The sequence below is a fragment of the Tachypleus tridentatus genome, chromosome 8 (assembly GCF_004210375.1).
Source record: "Tachypleus tridentatus isolate NWPU-2018 chromosome 8, ASM421037v1, whole genome shotgun sequence".
In the NCBI taxonomy this organism is placed as follows: Eukaryota; Metazoa; Arthropoda; class Merostomata; order Xiphosura; family Limulidae; genus Tachypleus; species Tachypleus tridentatus.
Genome location: NC_134832.1, coordinates 70,281,445 through 70,299,095, shown reverse-complemented (window position 1 = coordinate 70,299,095; position 17,651 = coordinate 70,281,445). Strand labels below are relative to the sequence as shown.

The window sequence follows — 17,651 nt, the reverse complement described above, 5'->3', positions numbered from 1 at the left end:
ATTTGAGAAAACATATGCAATAGTTTTTAGTCCTTACAGTTTTAAAAACAAAACAGAAAAAAAATATTGTAACGTATATTCTGCCATTATGATTTGGTTTCATAATTTTTTTTTTAAATCCATGAATTTCTGCCAGACGAAGGAGTGTTTTGAAATATTTATTTTGTATTCATCTCTCCAGGTGGGTACTTGCAATGATCGTTTGTCCTTGCAAATAGAGTCCAGCATAGCCAGATGATTAAGGCACTCGACTCGTAATCCAAGGGTCACGGGTTTGAATCCTTGTCACACCAAACATGCTTGCCCTTTCAGCTGTGTGAACATTATAATGTAAAGGTCAATCCCACTGTTCGTTGGCGATGATAACTAGCTTTCTTTCCTCCAGTCTTACACTGTCAAATTAGGGACAACTAGTGCAGATAGCCCTCGTGCAGCTTTGTGCGAAATTCAAACCAAACCTTGCAGATAGAAAGATTAAAATGTATTTTTACCATTACGGTCTTGTATGTTTGTTTGATTTTTAAATTTAGTATCTTACACAGCACAGAGGATTTGTTAAAAGTTGTATTCTCTATTAAAATCCTGGAACAATACTTGTAGCGATTATTTGTTCAAATATACTTAGAATAATTAAAAGTTTATTAAGGCGTGTGTTTTTCCATTACTGTCTTGTTTAACAGAGAGTTTAAGATGTATCATATTTGAGTCATTTATATTTTGATTTTTAAAAACCTGCCAATGCTACTGCATTGTCTTCGGTGAATTTAGATTTTGTACAACGTCCTTAAAGTGCTATATGATGTAATTATAAAATTTTGTTGTAATTAAAAGGTTGCACTAGTGAATAAATGCGCAAGACATTTTAGGGATTGAATGAAGTGTAACCGCAAGCGTAGGTGCTTTGTTTACAGGATTTGGCGTAATTTGATTTTTGTCAATGAGTATAGGTGTTTACGTATGGAATTATAAGCACATAGTGCTGAAGCTGCGTATTTAAAAGATGTGAGTAAATGCTTACAATGTGTGTGTAACGTTAAGCACAGAGTGTGTGAAGTTGCTTAATTCACAATGCTGTATGTAACAGCGATGGTATTGTGAAGGTGGTTGATTCATAAGACCCTATATAAGTTGATGTTTGTAGCGGTATGGATGTTATTGTTTTTTGTTGTGGAAATATAAGCCCAGTGTCTGAAAGATGCCTGATTCACAAGGCCGTGTGTAAAGTAACTTAGTCTTCACAGCGATGTAGGTGTGTGTGTTTTTCTTATAACAAAGCCACATCGGACTGTCTTCTGTGTCCATTGAGGGCAATCGAACCCCTTATTTCACCATTGTAAATCCACAGGCTTACCGTTATCCCAGCAGAGGACGTGTTGTTTTTTTTTGTAAGTAAACACAGAGTCTGACTGTGCTTGATTCACTTGTATTTACAACGATATAGGTGTTTTGTGTGTGTGTGTGTGTGTGTGTGACTTTAAAACACACGAAGACGCTTCGTTTACAAAATTGTGTGTACATGTTTCGCAGCTCCATAACCACTAAATCACTTTACGTGTTAGTGCATGTTGTTTAAATGCCAAGTAGTGAAATAATCAGCCGGTCGTATCGAACCGCTACAGCAAACACCTATAGAAATCTATACGAACATCAACTCCTCGTTCTTGGTCCGCACTACTATAATCACCCTTAATGTTATTTTAATTGTTGACTGACGATGAAATAATATGGACCACACTCTCCGAGAACCTAACCGTTTTCTACATGCAGGTCACCCTCGTAGAGATGTATATGGAATATGCTATTTTACGGTGTAATTGAACATGTCTTGCATCACGTGTCAGTTTGCATAACTGAACTACGTATCAAATATTTATAGATTTTTTTTTTTCTCTTTCTCACTATCTTGGGAGAAGTACCATGGTATCAGGTTCAATGTGTTGGATGAAACGTATACAGTGTTATCTTTCTAAACCTAATAACCGCGAAACAAAACGAAGATAGCAATCAGTCTCGAGAACTGATCATGTTGTAAAACTGAGATGTTCATTGTCTTTCTTGGTGATTCCCTCGGAGTGAGATTAGCTTGATTTTTTTTGTTCACTTATCGTCAGGTGCAGAGTGTACCATTGGTTCCAAATGTGCTTTTATAATTCATTTTATTTTTTGCCATTTTCTTATCGTTATGCCCTTCAGTGGCTCAGCGGTATGTCTGTGGACTTACAACGCTAAAAACCGGGTTTCGATACCCGTAGTGGGCAGAGCACAGCCCATTGAGTAGCTTTGTGCTTAATTCAAAAACAACTTGTCGTTATATTCTAATTTCTAAGAATCACTCGTATGTTTTTTGGATGTAAATAAATCTTGGTGGTCAAATATCAAACTCGTGTCATGCAGTCACTGTAAATCTTGGTGGTCAAATATCAAGCTCGTGTCATGCAGTCACTGTAAATCTTGGTGGTCAAATATCAAGCTCGTGTCATGCAGTCACTGTAAATCTTGGTGGTCAAATATCAAGCTCGTGTCATGCAGTCACTGTAAATCTTGGTGGTCAAATATCAAGCTCGTGTCATGCAGTCACTGTAAATCTTGGTGGTCAAATATCAAGCTCGTGTCATGCAGTCACTGTAAATCTTGGTGGTCAAATATCAAGCTCGTGTCATGCAGTCACTGTAAATCTTGGTGGTCAAATATCAAGCTCGTGTCATGCAGTCACTGTAAATCTTGGTGGTCAAATATCAAGCTCGTGTCATGCAGTCACTGTAAATCTTGGTGGTCAAATATCAAGCTCGTGTCATGCAGTCACTGTAAATCTTGGTGGTCAAATATCAAGCTCGTGTCATGCAGTCACTGTAAATCTTGGTGGTCAAATATCAAGCTCGTGTCATGCAGTCACTGTAAATCTTGGTGGTCAAATATCAAGCTCGTGTCATGCAGTCACTGTAAATCTTGGTGGTCAAATATCAAGCTCGTGTCATGCAGTCACTGTAAATCTTGGTGGTCAAGTATCAAACTCGTGTCATGCAGTCACTGTAAATCTTGGTGGTCAAGTATCAAACTCGTGTCATGCAGTCACTGTAAATCTTGGTGGTCAAATATCAAACTCGTGTCATACAGTCACTGTAAATCTTGGTGGTCAAATATCAAACTCGTGTCATACAGTCACAGTGAATCTTGATGGTCAGATATCAAAATCATGTCGTCACATCGACGCAATAACACATCGTGATGAAACAGAAGAATAATGTCAACATTGTCGAATATTTTGCTTTTAATATGTGCGTTTACATATTTCTTTTACACGATTTTTACATTTACATTTTAGTATCTCATCATCTGTCATATTGCCCATTTTCTGTCATATACGAGCTTAAGAATTTTTTTATTTAACATAAAAAGGGAAATTAGGATGGTTTATTTTGTTTTATCCGCTCGTGAGTTTCGTGTTTGTCTGTTGTCCACTTCTAAGTAGCGTTTTGTTATTAAGAAACCAAAGTGTGGGTTTACGTTTGTTTTTCTGTTTTTCTTGCAGTTACTCTAATGTGTTCCATATTGTCGTATAAAGTAGTAGAAAGTTCCGAGTGTATAAACTCGAAAAGCGTACAGTTCAGTTGTGACGTTTTTGTACTAGTGAGTAGTTTTGTTATTAAAATTATTCATATATCTTTATAACTGCTGTATGAAAATAGAGAGGATGGTCAAGGAGTTTCTGATAGGATTTGCCACTGAAAAGTCGTACTTTTAGTTGAATAATTAAAATACGAAGAAGTAAATCGTGTAGCACTAGGCTTGTGTTTAGGTCTTGATTTAGCAAATTGTTTCATGTGTCATTATGTTTCTTTGTTTTGTTTTGTTTTATTTAGTGTAAAGTTACACAAGGACTATCTGCGCAAGCAGTCTCTGATTTAGCAGTGGTAGACTAGAGGGAAGGCAGCTAATCAACGCCACCCACTGCCAACTCTTGAGCTACTCTTTTGCTAAAGAATAGTGGGACTAACCATAAAATTATAATGCCTCCACAGCTGAAAGGGTGAGCATGTTTAGTTACAGAGATTCGAGCTTTCGGACTGCAGATTGAGAATCGAGCGCCTTAACAACCAACCCTTTCCAGACCGTGTTATTATGGGGGAGAGATTTTTTTTGCAAGATTTTAAAACTTCTATAATATTGAAGAAGGTATTAGGTAAATATATAACACTGTATTAAGTAAGCTATATAAATGATAATCTATTATTGCGAAACACTAAATTTATATAGATACTTGTGTGGAAAGGCCCGGCATGGTCAAGTGGTTAGTACACTCCGACTCGTAATCTGAGGTTCGCGAGCTCGAATCCCCGTCACACCAAAGATGCTTGCCCTTTCAGCTGTAGAAGCATTATTATGTTACGATCAATCCCGTTATTCATTAGTAAAAGAGTAGCCTAATTGTTGGCAATGAGTGGTGTTGACTAGCTGCCTTTCCTGTAGTTTTACACTGCTAAATTTCGGACGGCTTGCGCGGATAGCTTTCGTGAAGCTTTGCGCGAAATAAATAACAAACAAACAAACAAACTTGTACGGACAGTTTCACGTGTACTTTTCAGTCCAACGTAGAAGAGAAAGTATTTTTAATGTAATTTCTTTATGTATGAGCGTATACCATGGTATAGGATGCCACCATGGATATAATTTTATGTAACGCATTTTCTCTACAGTCTTTAAAAAAAAAGGCGGATGAATTCAGTTCCACATCTCTTTGAGCACGCAATTCTGCAATAACTCTCCTTCCCCCCTCTTTTATCTATGATACTGGCTAGACCCGCCCTTTAAGTCTGTTTTTGTTTTGAAGGGGGTACTCTCTCCGGAAATAACAGCAGTGTAGTGTTTTCGAATAGTAACTGTACGTATCAGTTATGCATGCGTTGTGTAGTTCACGTGCACATTTGTAATCTCGACACAAGCCGAATTACTTCTATACCCTCAAATCGTTGAAATTACGACTTTTCGGTTTTGTTTTTTATGCTTTTAACCGAGTTGTGGTTAACGATAACATCAATGGCAAGGGCACATTTATTTATGAATTTACATAGTCGAGCTTATTCATCGATAAGGGCTGCTCTCGACAGTTTAATTCGGCTAAGGAAACCGCTCCTTGATCAACATCTGTACCACGAAACCTATGGAATGTGCGTAGTATTGCGAATTCATCTTATGAACGAATGTAACTATAAAAACATCAATACACTCTTATAGTGTTTTCATGTATACAACAGCACTGTATATCAGGTCATCCCTTGAGGAATGTCCGATTTTAGGTTCAGAAAAAGAGAAAGGATTTCAAACGCTTTTAATGTTATATAATCAGTAATGTATGTTCCATTATTGTTAATTACTTCCTGCCAACGATTCAGAAGCTTCTGAATGCCACTTCTATACAATTTTTGGGGTTTGGAGGAAGAGAATTAGAGAGGATAGTTTTGACATCTTAATGTATTCCAAGCTCTTTTCCATCAAGATAGTTCTGCAGACTTCAGAATAGATGATAATCGGATGGGGATAGGGTCTGGAGAATAAAGAGGATGTGGAAGTTTTTCCCAGTTCAGCTCTTCAATTTTTGCAGATGTAATCATTGCTGTATGGTGCCGTGCATTATGCTGGTGTAATACAACACCTTTATAATTGTAAAAGCAAGCCTCTTTACTTTCAGTGCAACATTCAAGTGCTCTAACTGCTGACAGTAGAAGTCTGATGTAATTATTATATTGAGTGGCAGCAACTCAAAGTGGATCACACCAACAATATCCTCCAAACGCTTAACAAGACTTTCCTAGGGTGGAGGTCTTTCACTTAACATTTTTATAAAATATCCATTTTTCATCTCCAGTCACTAACTTGTCCAAAAAAGGTGTTACGTTCACGAGATGCAGAGAAGTTCAGATGTCCACTCTTGCTCTAAGGTTGGCTTGTGTCTAATCATGGGGGACCCATTTTCCAAGTTTTGACACATTTCAAAGCTGTTGCAGATGATGGTGAACTGTTGAATTAAGCTTCTGTGCTAGTTCTTCAACTGTTACAGCACAACCTTCATCAAGTGCAGCTAGCAGCAAGTCATTATTAAACTCAACAGAATGACCTGAACTTCTGAAACCACTTTTGACATTTTCTTTCATTGAGAGACTCCGCATCATAAATACCTTGAATGTTTCGTGTAGTTTCTACTACACTGTTGTCTTTTTTTAAACTCGTAAAGCATTATATGCCTAATGTGCTCCTCAGACACATGCATCTTAATAAGTATTTATTTGATTAATGATTTGAATAGGTGGATTGGGTTAGCTTCTTTTATTTTTCTGAACGTTTTTATACGTGCCCTGCTATTATGTAGCGTTATTTAGTCATTAAAGCCTTTTAGAAAGAGAGAAACTAATGCACTTTCTGTATTAAATTTTCGGACTTCTGGGATGACCTGATATTCCAGGTATCATGTGTGAGAGAGAATTAGAAATAGAGACAAAACGGGGACTAATTATACTCTGACATTCTCACAAATGCAAGCCATTAGACAGCTCATTTTTATACTGTTTTATTACATATTATTTCAGTTACAGTATTTACCTTTGTGAAATTTATACATTTAGTACGAGCAAGTCGGTCACGATGCTAGTGCCGTGTCAGTTTGCTGTATTTTACAATTTCATTACATTTATTTTTTAACTTTGTCCAAGATAAATGTACTGCTTCGTTGTGTAACATCAGTCCTTGTGTGTGTAAGGAAACTCTGACACTTTTCTAATTGTTAAGTGACACTAACAAAGACCTCAGAGTTACTTTGTTTTAACGCGTGTGTGTTTATGTCAAAAGAATATCGCGCGTAAAGTGGTCAGTAATATGTTCAGAAGATGTAGCTGCATTACAGACATTTTACTGGGTTACATATAATGCATTAATCCATTAATTTAAAAAAAAGTAGAGGTTTTATGAAGCAAATTAATCCATCATTATATTTTTCGATAAGAAATATATCTATTTCTCTTCCCAGCTTATAAAAACGAGACAAGACTTTACTGCAGCTGAGCCACCTCACCGCCGTGTGATAAGGCAAGTCACAGAAATCCGAATCAATTTCTTCAAGAAACGCCTTTAACTGGCGATGATTAAGTGCATGACCCCGAATGAAGTTCATTGCAGAAATGACTGGTTTCAGTACGCAAGAAATATCTAAGTCTTTTTCACAGAGTGCTTGCTGATATATGATGCAGTGTATGAAGAGAGCGCTTTGGAGTTGAAGATCTTCCAACTGTTTCCTGATCAGACCCTTCTTTACTCCAGCCATGTTTTTTCCACCATCAACTGTTGCCTCTAAGCTGATTCCACTGAAGGTTATAGACTTGCAAAGTTTTATGCACTTCCATGAAAATATCTTCTCCAGTTGTTCTTCCGTGAATGCTACAAACAGATGCCAACTCTTCCGTGATCTCAAAGTCCAAATTAACTCCACCAAAGAACACGAGAAGTTGTGACGTACTCGAAAGAGCGGTAGACTCATCCAGTGCCAGAGAATACCATAGGAAGTTTCTAGCTTTTTGGCATATCTGTAATGCGATATTATCTCCAAGTTTTTCTGCTCTCCGTACAACTGAAGTTGCTGAAAGTGCCAGCCTGAAAATTGGCTTTTTTCAGGACACAGTTCATTTGCTGCTTCCATCATACACTCTTTGATAAAGTTGCCGTCAGTAAAAGGTTTTCCTCGCTCTGCCATCCTATGCACTATTTTGTAGCTTGTACGAGTGACAGATTCATTTTCAGCAAACTTTCTCGTGAAGAGATTCTTTTGAGATTAAAAAACACGTTTCATGGATTCAAATTTCTCAGAACGGAACTTTCCTGAAATTTTCAAATATGTTGATAGATGTTTTGTTTCATAGTGACGCCGAAGATTGTACTCTTTCAAAACGGCAACACTTTCGGTGCATATCACACAAGTAGCTTTCTGGTTTTTTGTTTCCACAAAGAAGTGCTTTTCTCCCCATTCTTCATTGAAACCACGACACTCAGAGTCCACTTTTCTTCTTTTAAAAGCAGCCATAACGATGGGTGAAAAAAACAAAACAAAACAGGATCTGAAGATGAAAAACACAGAACGCTGTGAGAAAAGTATTGTACTGGTCCAAGAATGCACAAACAAAATATATTGAAACGTACGTTTGCCACGACACTTACCTAAGAACGAGTTACGAAAAGCGCATAACCCAGTGGTTCCCTTGGGGAGTAATTTAACAATTTATCGGGGGTAATGGAGGGGTGACAGAAAAAAAAGTTAAAGTTCTGAAAATCAAGAAAACATTGAGGTAGATGGTATTAGGATTAATGTTAACTTAGTCTTAGTATGTAAAGTTGTAAATTAAACCTATTTTAAGTATGTAATAAAGTTAAACTAAATAACAATAAACATCAAAAACTAATATACAGTAGTAGAAAAGAAAAAATATGTATCTAAGTATGTGGTAACCTTAAAAGTATTTTGACAAGTATGCTTCAGAACACAAGTCATTCAGTAACCCTGATGACTCATCGACGTGTCCAGTACGCGTCACTCACTGCCTGAGGTTGCCTCTATTTCACACTGTCAGTTTCTATGTGAGCATCAGCCGAGGTAGAGAAAACCTGGTATGTATGTGTACTGCCCTGTGCAGTATAGTTAGTATTTACCTACTATTACATCATTCCTATGCTGAATAAGCTCTTTTAATGCTATCCAGAATGCCATGAAAAATTAAATAATAAGTTCACATTGTTCACACTTTTTTATGCAGTTTTTCTTTTCCTTTTTCTGCAGATTAAACAATAAAATGTCTAAAAAGCGCACCTACTCTGACGCCTTTCTTCGCTATGGCTTTGTGAATTTACCTTCTGGTGGAGAGGATCGGCCACAATGTGTAGTATGTCACAAAGTGTTGACAAATGAAAGCCTCAAGCCATCAAAACTCTCAGCTCACCTCCAGAAGTGCCATCTAAATCTTCAAAATGAGGATCAGGCTTATTTTCAGCGCCGGGCTGTAGCACTGAAGAATATCCAGTTCGGTTCATCTGGAATTCAAGCCCAAAAGCTTCAAGCTGCGGTCGAAGCATCTTACTTTGTTGCATATAAAGTTGCCGAACAACAAAAATGCCACACCATTGCAGAGAATCTGAAAATGCCTTGTGCATACGGGATGGTAAGCAAGGTATTTGGGGAGGATCAAGCGAAGAAACTGAGTGTCATATCTCCATCAAACAACACAATCCGCCGACGAATCGATGACATGGCATCAGATATTCTGTCCCAAGTTACAACAGAGATCAAGGAAAGCTCATATAGCAAATTCTCCTTGCAATTTGATGAATTGTGTGACGTAGCCAGTTGTGCTGTTCTCCTTGGGTTCGTTCGTTACGTCCACCAGGACAAGATCAAAGAAGAGTTCCTATTATACGAAGATCTGCTGACAACCACGAAGGGAGAAGATATCTTCAATATCATCAACAGTTTCTTTACCACGAATGGATTGGATTGGAACAGCGTTCAACAGGTAAGGAGAGATGTTTATATAAAGTCTAGATTAGTATAAATACAATGAATTACATGGCATATAGTCATATAGTTTTATTTATTGTACAAGTAGCTGTAGTGTAGCTAATATTTTATACATAATTCACAAAAAAGTATCGTGCCTGTCGTACTGAAATACTAAAGTACCAAAATAAATTAAATTAAACTGAAACCATATAATTATAACGCAAAAGATAAGTAAGAATGACTAACTGACGCAATCTATAATAGTTTTTCTTTTTTAATCTAGGTCTCCGTCGATGGAGCACCGTCGATGATGGGTCGTAATCGTGGATTACGGGGCCTCATACAAGCTGTTAATCCAGAAATTTCTGTAGATCATTGCATCATTCATCGGTACTCTCTTGGATCAAAAAGCCTGCCTGGTAATCTGAAATTAGTGTTTGAAGATGTGTTGAAAATCGTCAATTTAATCAAGTTCAGGGATGTGATTTCGCGCATATTCAGGGAGCTGTGCAAGGAAATGGGAGAGCAGTATCAAGTTCTGCTCTACCACACCGATGTTCGGTGGTTGTCACGAGGCAAGGTTGTACGTCGAGTCATTGAGCTCCGAACGGCTCTTCAGGAATTTCTGAAACAAGAAGAATCTCCTTTTGCTACCAAGTTCACTGATAAGGAGTGGCTTGCTCGACTTTGTTACTTGGCTGACATATTTGCGGAGCTGAACAGTGATAATCTGCAACTCCAGGGCCTAAACACGACTGTCATTGATGCCCATCACACTGTGACTGCATTTCTGGGAAAACTGAGACTCTGGATTCGACGCTTGGAGAAAGGAGTGATCGCTCAGTTTCCCACCCTAGACCAGTTTGTTGAGGAGAATAGTTATGATACTGGATCACTTTTACAGACCATCAACAAAGAGATGAGCGACTATTTAAAGGGGCTTGAAACAAGCATGCAGCACTACTTTCCAGAGTGTGACCTAAAAACAGCCAGTCTTCAATGGATCATTCATCCCTTTTCTGTACCTGATGAGGCCATTCATGATGATGATTTCCCTGCAAAGGAGGAGTGGATAATAATGCGAGCAAATGAAGCCTTGAAAGTCAAATTCCAAAACCAAAATGCAGATTCCTTTTGGATTTCACAACTAGCTGACTCGCCAACTCTGTCCAAGAGAGCCTTGAAGTTGTTGGTATCATTCTCAACAACGTATCTGTGCGAGAAGGGGTTCTCAACCGTGCTGGGGATAAAAACAAAAAAGAGGACTCGCTTTAATGTTGCAAACGATGCCAGGCTGGCACTTTCAACCACAAAGCCAAGAATTCCTAAACTAGCTTCAAGTATGCAACTCCATCCATCCTACTGATGTTCTTGACATCTTTGGCAATATTCATTAGAAATGCACAATGATCAAATACAATAATTAAAAGTATAATTAAGTGTAAATAAATTATATAAATAAATTGTAAATAAATAAAGTGCAATATATCTCTAGTTTAATTTAGCCATATATATAAATGTTGAAAACATTTTGTGAAAGGGGTAACATGCTTAATGTGGCATGTTAAATTGGGTAACAAGCTGAAAAAGTTTGGGAACCACTGGCATAACCCAACTACTAAGAGATATGAGCTAACTGAAGCGGTAACCCTAGGCCGCAGAATTTACAAGACGAGTCGATAGGACGAGGGTTAACTCTGTACTTGTTTTCGAAATCCTAATGCTTTCATAGATACGTGCCTCCATATGAATAAACGGGCAACAAGGACAAAAGTATTTTCCTATTGGTTAAAAATGCACGTGACAGCCTTGTTTCTTTTTATCATAACGTCTTGTGTTTGCTAGCTTAAAGCGACCAAAGTGTGATTTATTATGTTATGACAGTCGGACATTTGATGAAATGTCACTTTCTATTTCCAAGCGGCTAGCTGCTGGCAGGCCAGACAAAATGACCTCGAGGGCCGTAATTTGGTGACCCCTGCATTAGAAAGTTATAAAACAAAAAGAAATTCGAAGAAAAAGAAACTTTTCAGCATGTAAAATCAACTACAGCAAGATACTTTTCAAAATAAGATCCATTTTTTGGTCGTAAACGGTGATTTTATATGGTCGTACAACTTAAGTCGTTTAACGAAAAAATCTCTACAGATAACATCTTAATCATTATCAATAGTTGTATCCCGTTGTTTAGTACAATTATTCAGCTAGACGAAGTAGCCAAAGAGTTGGCTGAAATCTGGACTCAAGAATTTGATCTGTGTGCGTTGTTGTGAGTTCAGTAACAACACATCATAATTTAGTCCTGAGCTGTAAAAATCATGATAGTCATGTAATGTGTAACATGTACATGGATTAAGTTGAATTATCATATCAATGTTTTTTTTTTAAACACTGAAGTGCTTCGTCTCTAAGGTTATTCCTTTTCACTGACCATTAAGCACAGTTTCAGTCACTATATAACATCATTGAATTTTGTTTTTAACATTTGTAGTTTACTGAATTCGAGAATTGTATATGTATACATCGTCATCCTTTTGCTTTTGGGGGCGTTATAATGTAGTCAATCCAACTACTCGATGGTAAAGAGCATCCCAAGAGTTGGCGGTGAGCATTGTTGCCTAGCTGCCTTCCCTCTAGTATACCATTTTAGTATTGGGGATGGCTTGCGCCAGTGCAGCTTTACCCGACATCTAACAAACAATGTACAAACTTGTGAACATGTAGTTTCAACAGGTAATATACAAGTGATAACTGTACAACAAAAAGTTGATGCTTTCTAGAAAGTGACATCATTGCAGAACAGTTAATAAGTTTCCCTAGTGGTGGCACTTCTTGTCTGTTTCTCGTGATTTTTTTTATTTTCTATTTTTAGTGCTTTTGTTGATCTCAAAGCTGCATTAAAGTTTCATTAAACTTTTGTGGATTGGGGTTGTGAACGTAATGCTAACATATGTGTAACAATCATGCTGCTGAGTAAAACGTATAACGAAATAATATTGTGGCAGATAGTTGGAACTCGAACCCAATACGTAAGAAATGGGTAGCGATTAAATCAATCACACTCCACTGACACTATCAGTAACGTGTAACAATATGGCCGTAATTAACCACACTCCACTGACACTATCAATAACGTGTAACAATATGACCATAATTAACCACACTCCACTGACAGAAATGTAAAGCTTTTTGAAATAAAAATCTGTTGCTATTAAAATATAACGTTGTACGAACATGATGTACAAAACGTGAATAATATAGAACTGTGTTTCGAATACAAGTACTGAGTGAAATGTGTTGTGGATAAAAATGTGCAGACAAACACTGTCGTGGGAATAAATACTGAAACAACTAATGCTCGACTCTTAACAATTTGTATGTACACACGCTGATTGTATTGTCGAAGGCTGTCAAGATCATATCATGTTCATGTAAAAATGATTAAACTGTCAAGATCGCATTAAGGTTAAAGTAAAAATAACTTGAAGGCTGTCAAGATTGCGTTATGTTTATGAATTAATCAATTTAACAGTTTCATTATCATCTGGTAACTAATTTGCGTGTTTCTTTTCTCTAAAGTTACGTTTGATATTAGCCGAATGGAACCCCTAACCTCGCTAACCAAATAAATATTTTAGTCAGCCTTCTGGATTACCATAACTTGTAAATCTTACATCATCGAAAGCACTGGTTTGTGTGTGTTTTAATTCATTGCACGTTTGTGTGTAATCCTGTGTGCTAACCCTTATAAGAAGTAATCAAGGACGGTGAGTAACAAAATAAATGAACTAGAGAAGTTCTAAGTATCTGAGTGTAGTCGCGGGGTTGAGTCTTTCTTAATCTTTATGTTTCTCTTTCTACAGGGAAAATTTTAATTTCACAGTAGTGTACCACACCTAATATTTTTATAATAATTAACTTTAGTTGATTTGACCATTTAACTCACTGTATCTTCCTTACTGCTTGGGTCTTTGTTTTGTGTTTCTACCTTCTCGACCCGTACTTCATTTTGTCTGTAAAATGAATTATGGCCTTTTTGAAGACTCGAGCTGACCAACCTTTTTTTATCACATGAAGTTATATCCATTATAGCAAAAACACACTTTCAGTGCCTTTATAATCACGAAGAAGCGACTCAAACTGTGATACTCAGTGCGTTAACATTCACGAAGGAACAATCCAAGTAAAGGACTCAAACCTTTCCCATCAAAGTGTTAACAGTCACGATAAAAAACACTCAAGCCATAACACTCAGAGTATTAACGGTCATGACGAAAATGATTCAAATCGTTACGTCCACTAGGCTGTCACTGACTTATGTTGTGACATTCATTGAAACCTTGACGATCAGTATCACGAATTGATAAACCATGATTCACTAAGCTGATAATAACGAAGAAATTGAATCGTGAGACTCATTTCGTTGACAATAACGAAGAAACGGCTCAAATTTTAACAAGTAATACGTTAACAGTTACGAAGAAACAGGTCAAACCTTGACTTAATTTAATATATTGGTAGTCGCAAAAGTTTCGAAGACTTTTTTTTCTGAATAGTTTATTTTAACTCGGGACTTCTTGTGAAAAGGCGTCAGTTGTCTTCTTACCTCACTCTTGGAAACATTTCGTCTTTTTCATTCGTCATAAAATATATCTGTTGCTCCAATAAAACAACATAAAATCAGTTATTTTTGTTTAACTTGTATGCAAGTCAAAAGTCAATAATGAAGAATAAAATCACTGAAGATTGTGAGCTGTATCTGGCCTACAATACAAGCTTAATGCACACATTTATAACTTAATAGATATGCAAAAGTCGATAATTTTAAATAAAACTAAACACAAAAGTATGTTTTTCTGCGTTCAACAAATAACGTTACGCTTTGACGAACTGTTTAACATATGACAAAGTACCTTGGGCTGTTACCCATAATTCAGTTGGGAAAGTCACCGTTTAAAGCATTGTCGTGATAATGGCCGTGAAGCATCATGTGATACTGATGGACGTATCTTTACAGTGGTTGTACGGTTGATGGTGTCACAGAATAGTGGTTTAGGCTTTATTTTATTGAAACTGGTTTTTGAGCTTAAACTTTCTAATTACACGTTTTAGGTTTTTGAGTAGAAATACCGTAATACGTAATACTATAAAGTTTCTGTCCTTTTTTTTTATTTTAAAAGGACATTAGCAGTTGACAAACGAACCATGAAAATTTCGCCTCGCCAAATACCATACGTTTTAGTCGTATTGGAAGAAAACCTTATTGTTAGGGTATGCTAGCTGGTTGGGATTTGGCAAGCGTGACGTAACAGTGCACACAGAACGCAAGCACTCACTCGACGTTGTCTTTCACGTCACGTTTGGAGAGCCGAGCTTGTTATCCAGCTGCCCAGCTCCCATGTATACGTAGTGGATTCTCTTTAATCGATGAACGGAACCTTAGGTCGGACCGCCACTGTTACGTAGAATGGTGTCAACAATATAGTTGGGCCTCGTGCAGTGATAGCACAGTATTTTACTGGTAGATCATTTTAACTGCGATTGTGTTAACTTTAGAAAAAAATATGCGTTTTAGGATGAACACTTTACTGTGTATGGGCAAACATTTTTACGACTACATGTAAGGTTCATATCGCCAAAAACCTGAATCTCGGGAAATTTCACGTGGCCACAAGTCAAGACATCAACGACTTTAGGTGAGCACGCAAATGTGAGTGTTTGCCATCTTTTTTAGTACATTTCTTTGTCTTTGATTTAATTAGACAATTGCTGTATGTGAATTGTTATCAAGATGATAATAGTTAAAAACTATCAGTAAAAAACGTGACATTTTAGTTTCAACTGTTTAACCTGCTTTAACTAAGAAGGTTCATTCATTATAATATTTGGCTTCTCACATCCTAGAAAACACTCACTGAATACAAATTAAATTATATAGTTAATAAAAGGTTCAGTGTTTTTTGTCAGCGTAGAAAACAATATAACGTATATTGAAGAAATCAAACTTAAGTAACAGTGGTCTTATGCAGGTTGTTGTTACTTAGTGTATATCCACCCACCCAATTTAATTTTTGTAAGATGTACAGTTATTAACGATAATCTTTTAAAAGTTGAGTATCAAGTCACATGGAATTATTCCACTCCATTTTCCTTTAATATGTTAACTTTTTTTCCTATGCAAACTTTAAACAATAAAGTTAAATATATTTTAAAAAAATCCATGCACTGCTTCGTGAACTTGTTATCACTAACTTCTGATATTTAAGTATAGCCTTTCAAATAATAATCTGACTTATATACTGTTGTAGTTTTCTAGCTTTTATCGCTTGGTAGCCTTTTGGAAATGTCACTCGCTGTACTGGAAATCGATTAGACGAAAATCGTTTCAATTTCCATCCGGTTTTTAAATCGACTTAAGTTTTTACTCATCTTGCCTGATGTCACGATAATAGATTTATAAATTACATTTAGGTAATTTCAGGACGATTGGAAAGAATTTGAGCGTGGCGTTCATTTACTAACTGATCGATTTTTTCTCGATACATTTTCCTAAGGATTAAAAATACTATTTGTTTGCTTATATGTTGATTATTTCATTTAAAAGTGTGTGTGACGAAGTCTGGTTCTTCTGAGGATATTCCGAAGGGGATATTTATTAAACCCTTGATATATAATGATGTATGATGGTTGTCTTTTTTTTCACATGTATATCTAAGTTGTTTCTTTACAGTTTCTGATAACTTACCGTTGTAACTGTGGCTTCAACACCCAGGTGTTACTAATTTGGAATACACTTATGAGTTTCTACTTCTACAACTGTTGAACACGCGGTTTTAAGGAAAAGGATTGCTGGAGCTGTGTTTACGATATTTCATTATAGGATTTTTGTGAAAGTCTTTGTTTTAACATAAAATTCATATGGATGACTCACTTAACACACACATACTTCCAGCAGGACCGCCAAGACTTTGGGGGAAAGGTGTGTGTAGGTAAATATGGCCAATTACTCAGTGCAACTGTGCTTAGCAAATAGCGAAGCTTGTGTGCGTTTTGTGTGCGCTCACTTTCCTACTGCATTCTGAACCATAATAATTATATGCAATAAATAATTTTTTTTTTTTAATTAAGGTTGTGCAGAAACAAAAAGAATATATTTTAAAGGACTTGGTGTAATTTTGGTGCAGATGGTGATGGACAACGGTTTGATGTTGTATAAAGCTGGTGATGTTATATCTAAGTGAAGTACTTTTTATTTGCTCTCGTTTCCCCTTAGAACTTGAATGAACCGAAGTGTGTAGATGCTACGTCTGTGTATAAATTCAAAAGGTAATTGATAGTGTTTGTTTTGATTTTCTTTGTAAGAAAAAAAGACTCATTTTAAAACTTGCTTATAAACATAATATCTGCGTTGAACCTGTAAACATGTTCTGTGTGCCGATATGTCGGAAAACACTGTTTAGGTTTAACCCAAGAATTATCTGTGTCGTCCATAGACCCCATCTGCTTATTAAATATATCTTTCTAAACTGTTTATGGATAAGACTTTCTTCTGGGTTCACTGTTTATTCGTTAAAGGACTTCTAACAGTAAACAAATGACTCAATTTCACTAATACTGTGATTAATCCCACTATTTAAGGTACGGCTTTCCTGCATATTTTACTGTTACAAAGAAAATGAGTGACTTCACCCTTTTGTTTTTTTGGTAATTTTTTTTATGGTGTTTGACTCACCCATCCCCTCACGATGATGGCTCAGCAGGAACTTAGGTTGCTTATAACTTTAAAATTTAAGGTTCGATCCGTGCAGTAGGCATGACACAGATAGCCTGTTGTGTATTTTTTTGCTCATCAAACAGAGTGATAATAGGCTGACTGTTGATAACAGAGACGTAAAATTATTCAACGTGATGTAATATGTCGTACCTATTGGCATTAAAAGAAGTCGATGATTTTATAGCTGAGCGAAACAGTTGTGGTAAGTCAGCCGTTATTCATGTTATGTATTTTAAAACTTGAATACGCATCATGAGCGTATTCATGGGCTTTGGGTCAAACGATTGTTCTCAGCATTCTAAAATGTTTACGGTATGCTTATTGTTGTTGTTGTTATTAGTAGTA

At 36.6% G+C, this 17,651-nt stretch overlaps 1 protein-coding gene across 4 annotated transcripts in view; it reads left to right on the top strand.

Annotated features, from left to right (window-relative positions):
• LOC143222614 (uncharacterized) overlaps positions 1-17,651 on the top strand; it is a 76,542-nt gene that overhangs the window by 40,479 nt on the left and 18,412 nt on the right. Inside the window, exons 2-4 of one of the 4 annotated variants that reach the window (XR_013012380.1) lie at positions 8,816-9,545; positions 9,816-15,228; positions 16,263-16,453. The exons of the other annotated variants lie outside the window; for them this stretch is intronic. The gene's annotated coding sequence lies outside the window, so the exon portion shown is untranslated. Of the gene's footprint in view, positions 1-8,815; positions 9,546-9,815; positions 15,229-16,262; positions 16,454-17,651 lie in introns of those variants that run through there. 4 annotated transcript variants of the gene reach the window in all.